Source organism: Cynara cardunculus, assembly GCF_001531365.2.
Source record: "Cynara cardunculus var. scolymus isolate 2C chromosome LG 5, CcrdV1, whole genome shotgun sequence".
Lineage (NCBI taxonomy): Eukaryota > Viridiplantae > Streptophyta > Magnoliopsida > Asterales > Asteraceae > Cynara > Cynara cardunculus.
In genome coordinates, this window is record NC_037532.1 from 19,229,253 (window position 1) to 19,237,654 (window position 8,402).

Consider the following 8,402-nt stretch of genomic DNA (forward strand, 5'->3'; position numbering starts at 1 on the left):
AAATACCGTTTTCCGGCGGATTTCCGGCGGATTTGGCCGCCGGAAAAAGGGGTTTTTTTGGTAGTGCACTGCTTACCTGAACTACATGTATGAAGTTCCATTCACTACAACAAAATCCCGTTTATAGGATACTCCCAATTTTTAAGCGTCTTAATAGACCTCTTTATAAGACGTAGTTTATAGGACCAAAAAAATAAAGTGTCTTATCTAAAAGCGTTGTAATAAGTTTATATGACGTTTTTGACGTCGTAATAAGTTTTTTAAAACACTTTTAATATAAAGCGTCTCATTAGCTACTTTATAGGACACTATTTGAAAAATTGTCCTATAAAAACAAGCGTCCTATAATCTGTTGAGTTTATAGGACACTTTCTCAAAAGTGTCCTATAAAGTTTCTAATGCGACACTTTGTATTAAAAATGTCCTAAAAAACTTATTAAGACGCCCAAAAGCGTTATATAAACTTATTACAAGACCTTTAGATAGGACGTTTTATATTTTGGTCCTATAAAATGGTCTATTGGGACGCTTAGAGATTGGAGACGTCCTATAAACCCAATTTTGTTGTAGTGATTTTATGCTCAAGTTCATATTTTGAAACACCACTGTAAATCATCACTACAACAAAATTGGGTTTATAGGACACCCCTAATCTCTAAGCGTCCCAATAGACCTCTTTATAGGACTTAATTTATAGAACCAAAATATAAAGTGTCTTATCTAAAGGTGTTGTAATAAGTTTATATGATGCTTTTGGACGTCTTAAAAAGTTTTTTAGAACATTTTTAATACAAAGTGTCACATTAGCAACTTTATAGGACACTTTTGAGAAAGTGTCCTATAAACTCAATAGATTATAGGACGCTTGTTTTTATAGGACAATTTTTCAAATAGTGTTCTATAAAATTACTAATGAGACGTTTTATATTAAAAGTGTCCTAAAACACTCGTTACGACGTCAGAAAACATCATATAAACTTATTACGACACCTTTAGATAGGACACTTTATTTTTTTGGTCCAATAAACTAAGTTCTATAAAAAGGTCTATTAGGACGCTTAGAAATTGAGAATGTGCTATAAACCTGATTTTGTTGTAGTGCATAATATGTTATTTTAGCTATTGTGTTTTCTTTTGGCTATTTCATTCTCCACCTGCATAACTAAAACTGCTGCAACTTTTGTAACACGATGCATTGGCCTATGGCTTTCTGGTCAAGCTCTGAGAAGATTTTAAAGCTTTTTTTTTTTTCTTTTTCTAGGTGTCTGTTTAATTAGAATATGAACATATGACCTCAGTAATGTTATACTTTTTAATAGGTGTTTTCAGTTTTTTTTCTTTCTTTCTTCCTTTTTCTTCTTATTCTCTGAGAGTAATGTCCATAGACATATTTATGGAATTTACTCACTGTCTCAACTCTCAAGTAATGGAGTGTAGGACATTATTTGTTGGTTTTAAGATGACAGAAAGAAACTGTTGATAAGTTAATGTTGATGTTATCCTAAATTTCTGAAATGTGATATCTACATTTTAGCAAAACCCTTTTTAAGCGGCTTCCTTCAATATATTTAGATATATTATGGATATCAAATTTATATTTTTCTTCTAGGTGGATTTTAACTAATACGATCAGCATTTTAGAAAATTAGGCTTGGCATTTCATTGTGAATACTGAAAAACATACACTCCTTGGTAGAAAACAATGAAGAATTTAAAAAAAAAAAAAAAAAAAAAAAACTGTAGTACGTAGAAAACAGAGAACGTTACACTCTTTGGAGATAATTGAAATTTTTCTAAGCAGTCATAAATTGTTCTTTACTGCAGCCCCGAGCAAGGTGTATTTTTTTTCCTAATCTTCTTAGAAAGTACAATTTGCAAGACATGATAACTCATCAGAATAGAGAACACATGTTAATAGATAAGTTGGATTCAAGGAAACTTCCCAATATTCTATCAATTTAACATATTTATATCGATTTTACCTCAATTTCGTCTAAAGGTCGAACCACCACTTTGGTTTTTTAAGTTGATTTTGCAGATTGAGCACCACAAACTTTAAATCCATCGATACGTGCGCTCGATTGAGTAAAACTTAACTCATTCAATCTGAAACTAGTTCGAATCAGGAGTAGATATGAGGATGCATACGATGATGCAGCATAGGAGTAGATATGAGGATCAAGGCGATGCAGAGGTTGAGAGATGATATTGATCGGAGGTTTTGGGGAGAGTTTTTGATCGGAGAGGGCGTTGGATAATTGGATTGGATATTTATGTATTCAGTATTAGGCTAGATAATTAGATGGTTTGTGTTACTTGTTTTGAATGTCGAGAGGAAGGGTGATGGAGATTGTTACTTATATATGTTTGTAATAACATGATGCAGATTGAGTTGATATCTGAAAGAATTGGCAAAAAGGAAGAGGCATTAGCAAGTGTAGTTGGTAAATGCACAGAGAGAGTATAGCAGTAGAGGTAGATTTGATGCTTGATATAGAGACTTGTGGTCTGCTGGTTACTTAGAAGAATTGTAGATATTATTGTATCATCAAAAGTATAATGAGCATGAGACTCACTAAGTTGATTTCAGCTTGCTATCAGCTTTGCGCTGTTGTAGCTTATTGCGCACAACGTTCACCTCGAAGCTCCAAAATTCATGATTCCAGTTGCATTGGAAATATAAAACATAGATATACATCTTTGAGATTTTGAGTTTTCTCAAATTCAATGTGCTTATACGACTTATTCTGTGTCAAATTCTGTAGATGGGTGTTGGATAGCTACGTACTTCACTCCTTTCTTCCTAATTTCAGAACGGTGTTCTATCGTCTGTTCTTCATAGATTCAAGCTATGATTTTGACATATTATATGTCACTCCCTACTCTGATTTTAAAGTTTCAAGCTCGGAGATTCAAAGTTTACTCAACGAGGTTTGCAAAGACAAATGTTTGTTTTAACGATTGTTTTGCGCAGCTGTGAGAAAACGTGCACAACTCACTCAATTTTCTTCCAAAATGGATGAATCAACTATTGATGAAAATCTAAGAGGCTAGAGTTCAATGTTTATGTTTTGTGCTTCTTCTCTCAATGAATCTGCTTGATCGTCAAAAAGAGTGATGAAGTTGACACATGAAAGTTGGACAAAAAGTTTAAAATGTCTCTGTTTTTCAACGACATATTGTATTTTGGGCTTGGTCTTAGGCTTTATACTTGTAATAGAAACCTATATAAATGGTGTCTTGGGTCCCTGAATTACTTGAGAGATTTTAATCAGTTTATTCCTCTATGTGTTGATTATGTAAAAATTCAATATGAGGATGACTGATGTGATTTCTCCACTCTATGTTCTTCAATCTTATCAATTATAGAGTTTTTACCTTGAATCCGTTTATGTGTGGTTCCTACAAATAAATTAAATTTACCATGGATACAGTATAACAAAATCGGATTTATAGGACACTTTCAAATTCTAAGTGTCCTAATAGACTTCTTTATAGGACATAGTTTATAGGACCAAAAAAATAAAGTGTCATATCTAAGGTGTTGTAATAAGTTTATTTGATGTTTTTTGACGTCGTAATAAGTTTTTTAGGACATTTTTAATATAAAGCATCCTATTATCAACTTTATAGGACACTATTTGAAAAAAATGTTCTATAAAAACAAATGTCCTATAAGAAATTGAGTTTATATGACAGTTTCTCAAAAGTGTTCTATAAAATTGCTAATGCGACATTTTGTATTAAAAATGTCCTAAAAAACTTGTTAAGATGCCCAAAAGCGTCATATAAACTTATTACAAAACCTTTAGATAGGACGATTTATATTTTGGTCCTATAAATTAAGTCCTGTAAAATGGTCTATTGGAACGTTTAGAGATTGGAGTGTCTTATAAACTCAATTTTGTTGTAGTGATAAAAAGGATAATCAGTCAAGTATGTTTTCCTCTGACATGTCCAAAATTAGTACATAAGTGCAATTTATCTTTAAAAAAAATTTCCACATGACCAAAATTTACAACTCAATTTTACCATGAAAACACCATTCAATCAAAACATAAAACATAGATCCTTATATCAAATAATCAGCAGAAATACTCTCGAAAGTCCTTAACTTCGTATATCTATCACCTCAATTCAAACCACTTTAATCACACACATACGTGCAGCTACGTACGTAGAGAAACCTATTGCAAAGTTTATGACTGTAACTTGAGTTGAAGAAATAGAACATAAAAGACTGTAAACAGAAATGGAAGAACGACATAACAGAAAATTTAGGTAGAAAATTTTCCTTACAAGCTACACAATCACATGAAAGCAGTGTGGTAGAAATAAATCAAAATTGTATCGAAGTTGTTATAATTAAGAGATTAAACTTAAATCAATTATAGTCAATGAAAATGAAATTAAATATTACCTATAAGCAGAATGAGGAGAACAAAGGATTGTCTTCTAATGCTTTGAGATTCTCACGGTACAGACACTACAACAAAATCGGGGTTATATGACACTTCCAATTTCTAAGCGTCCTAATAGACCTCTTTATAAGACTTAGTTTAGAGGACCAAAAAAATAAAGTGTCCTATTTAAAGACATTATAATAAATTTATATGACGTTTTTTGATGTCGTAATAAGTTTTTTAAGACACTTTTAATATAAAGTGTCTCATTAGCAACTTTATATGACACTATTTGAAAAACTATCATATAAAAGCAAGTGTCCTATAAAAAATTGAGTTTATAAGACACTTTCTCAAAAGTGTCCTATAAAGTTGCTAATGCGACATTTTGTATTAAAAATGTTCTAAAAACTTGTTAAGACACCCAAAAGCGTCATATAAACTTATTACGACACCTTTAGATAAGACACTTTATATTTTGGTCCTATAAAATTAAGTCCTATAAAACGGTCTATTAGGACGCTTAGTGAGACGAGTCGATCACAAATAGTGAGGGAGGAGTCGATCAAGTAAACTGAGGGCTTCCTTCAATGACAAAGTAGCAAATTGTGGGCTTCGTTCAATGGCAAATTAGTAAACATCGATCGTTCAAGTTATGGGCTTTAATTTGATGAGTTAAGTTAATGTAATAGGGTTTATATGCTAGTAGGGCTTTTTTCAGTTGGGCCTGAATTTGATGTTAAATATAGTTTTAAATATATAATGTTATTCATATTATTTTAAATTCTCAACACTAATACAACAATCAAAAGTATCCTATTAACTTTTAAATATAACACGACATTTGAAAATGTCTTAATAATTTCTAAATTAATATGACACTTTAAAATGTCCTATTAGTCTTTAAAATAATATGACACTTACAAAATGTCCTATTAGACTATAAAATAATATGACATTGAAAAGTGTCGTATTAGACTTATATGATAGGAAGCTAAAAGAGCTTAATAAGACATCAAAAGTAAGATTCCTATTAATTTAAATCAAATAGGAATCATAAAATAATGTGTCGTATTAGCCTTTTTAAAGGACGGGTTTTAAAAAGTGTCCTATAAACTTTTTTTTTGTTGTAGTGGTTGTTTATTATTCATATTTTATTGCTTTATGTACTTGAATGTTTATTCATGTTTCCGGTATTTGAATATCAAATTTATTGATGTTTTGTATGAGAATTGGGTTTTGGTTTCATATAAAAATAGGTGTTCGGTTTATTGAGTTTTTATCACGGAAATGCTAGATTTTAGAAACATTACAACAAAATTGAGTTTGTAGGACATCCACAATCTCTAAACGTCCCAATAAACTGCTTTATATGACTTAATTTATATGACCAAAATATAAAGCTTCCTATCTAAAGGAATTGTAATAAGTTTATATGACGCTTTTGGATGTTTTAATAAGTTTTTTAGGACATTTTTAATATAAAGTATGATATGATTTCTTGATAATTTAGTTTTTATTTAATTAATAAAAAGATTAACGTTATTTAAAAATAAGTATGAACAATTGTTTGGTTTGAAAGCACCAATGAATTAAGTTTGTTTTGATTTGTGCACTGTTTGAGTTTTTCAAAAATAGATATTATATTTTATGTACTACAAGTTTGAGTGATTAAAAAAATTAAATCGTTAATATAATAAATTGGGTTTATACGACCTTGCATTGTTAATACCGTGCTTTTTATAAGACTTAGGATTACACGTGGAAATAATAAAAACCGTGCGTAAAAGTATTGTAATAAATTTATAGAACATTTTGTATGTCTTAACAAGTTTTTGGAATAATTGTTTTTCTAAATAAAACGTCATATTAATTAATTTATAGAGCATTATTTTAAAAAAATGTCTTATAAAAACAAGTGTCTTATAATAAAAAGTATTTCTAGAACACTTCTCAAAAATGTCTTATAAAACACTACAACAAAATCGGGTTTATAAGACACTCACAAATTGTAAGCGTTCTAATAGACCTCTTTATAGGACTTAGTTTATAGGACCAAAAAAATAAAGTGACCTATCTAATGGTGTTGTATTAAGTTTATATGACGTTTTTTTATGTTGTAATAAGTTTTTTAGGACACTTTTAATATAAAGTGTCCAATTATCAACTTTATATGACACTATTTGAAAAAATGTCCTATAAAAACAAGTGTCCTATAAAAAATTGAGTTTATAGGACAATATCTCAAAAATGTCCTATAAAGTTGTTAATGCGACACTTTGTATTAGAAATGTCCTTAAAAACTTGTTAAGACGCTCAAAAGTGTCGTATAAACTTATTACAACACCTTTAGATAGGACGCTTTATAYTTTGGTCCTATAAATTAAGTCCTATAAAGAGGTCTATTATGACACTTAGAGATTGGGGGTGTCCTATAAATCCAATTTTGTTGTACTGAATTGAAAAAGTAGTACATAGAGATTCAAGAATTTAGTCCCGATTTTCCACTCTTGGTATCAGTTTCTATAAGTTTTATATATTTGGTATCAATGGTTCTTTTTTCTTTTTTCTTTTTTTACTTTATATGGATTTAATTTGTTCGAAAGTATTCAAAACACTAGCATATACAAAGGTGGGTGGGGCATGCACGTGTGTGTGTTGCCTTTGGGCACTCCTTGAAAAACGTTGTGGTCTCGCCCGTAACTCGTAGGGCTTGAGGCTTGATGCTGCCACGCGACGTCATGCCTCACGTCATTTAGAACCTTGTATATATAAGTGAAGGATCGTGTGAGAAGGTAAGTTTTAGTAAGAAGCATAAGAATAGATCTGTATCATTGATCACTTTAACCTCATGCCCACCCATGAATTGCGCTTTAGAAGAGTATACTTTGATGCATCTTATTAGTGTTGACATTCAATTAGGATCGATCTAAGGACGTATTCTTATACTTCTCACCATAGCTTCCCTTTTCACAGTCACAGGAACAAACCTCATATATATATATATATATAGGGTTGGGTTCACGTGAGAACAAAGGTTTTTCGTGAGACCCGTAAGACCAATTTATGTTCATTGATCAACTTTATAAGCTAATGATCTAATGGTCTAAAGTTGCACGGTGGCAATTTCGTGATTATTGAGAAGTCTTGTGGCAATTTTGTGATTATGAATGTTAAGATTGTAGATCTAATCCAAGGGTTGAGAATTGGTCTTACGGGTCTCAGGAAAAACCTTTGGTTTTTCACATGATCCCAAGTCTATATATATATATTAGAACTTTTATTTTGAGATCCTGTATAATTGTGATAACCTTGAGATTTTGTGCATCATATGTTATTTCATATAAATTTTTTTCATCTTAGACTAGGATTTATAATATTGATTAACATATATTTGTTCCGCAATGTGTTTGTTTCACATGTACTCGGTTTACAATATGAACACTTTTGACATGTTTGTGAAACAAAAATGCACGTAAAAAAGTTTTACATCGTGAACCAAATTCATATGATACAAATGCATATGAAACATATACAAAAACTTCTCACTATAATATTTAAAACTTTTTTACTATGTAAAACTTTTTGTATAAGTATAATATTTAAAACTTTTGTAAGGTAAAAGTTCTCACTATATATATATATATGTACATATATATATATATATGTATGTATATAGAGTTGGGTTCTCATGAGAAAGAAAGTTATGGTGAGAAGCGTAAGAAAGGATCTAGAGCTTGAATGAATCTTAATTGAAGATCAACACTAATAAAATGCACCAAATCAATTCCCGTGAGAAGCACAATTCATGTTTTTGGTGTCAGATTAAAAGCGATCAAGGGTCCAGATTCTTTCTTACATTTATCACTTTAACTCTTTTTCTTTTACAATCCTTTATATATACTTGTATTCATTCCTGTTGGTCCCAAAAGGGTCTACAAGAATACTAAACAGTTTGTAGAAGGGGAGGGGGGGATGAATACAAACACAATTTTCAAA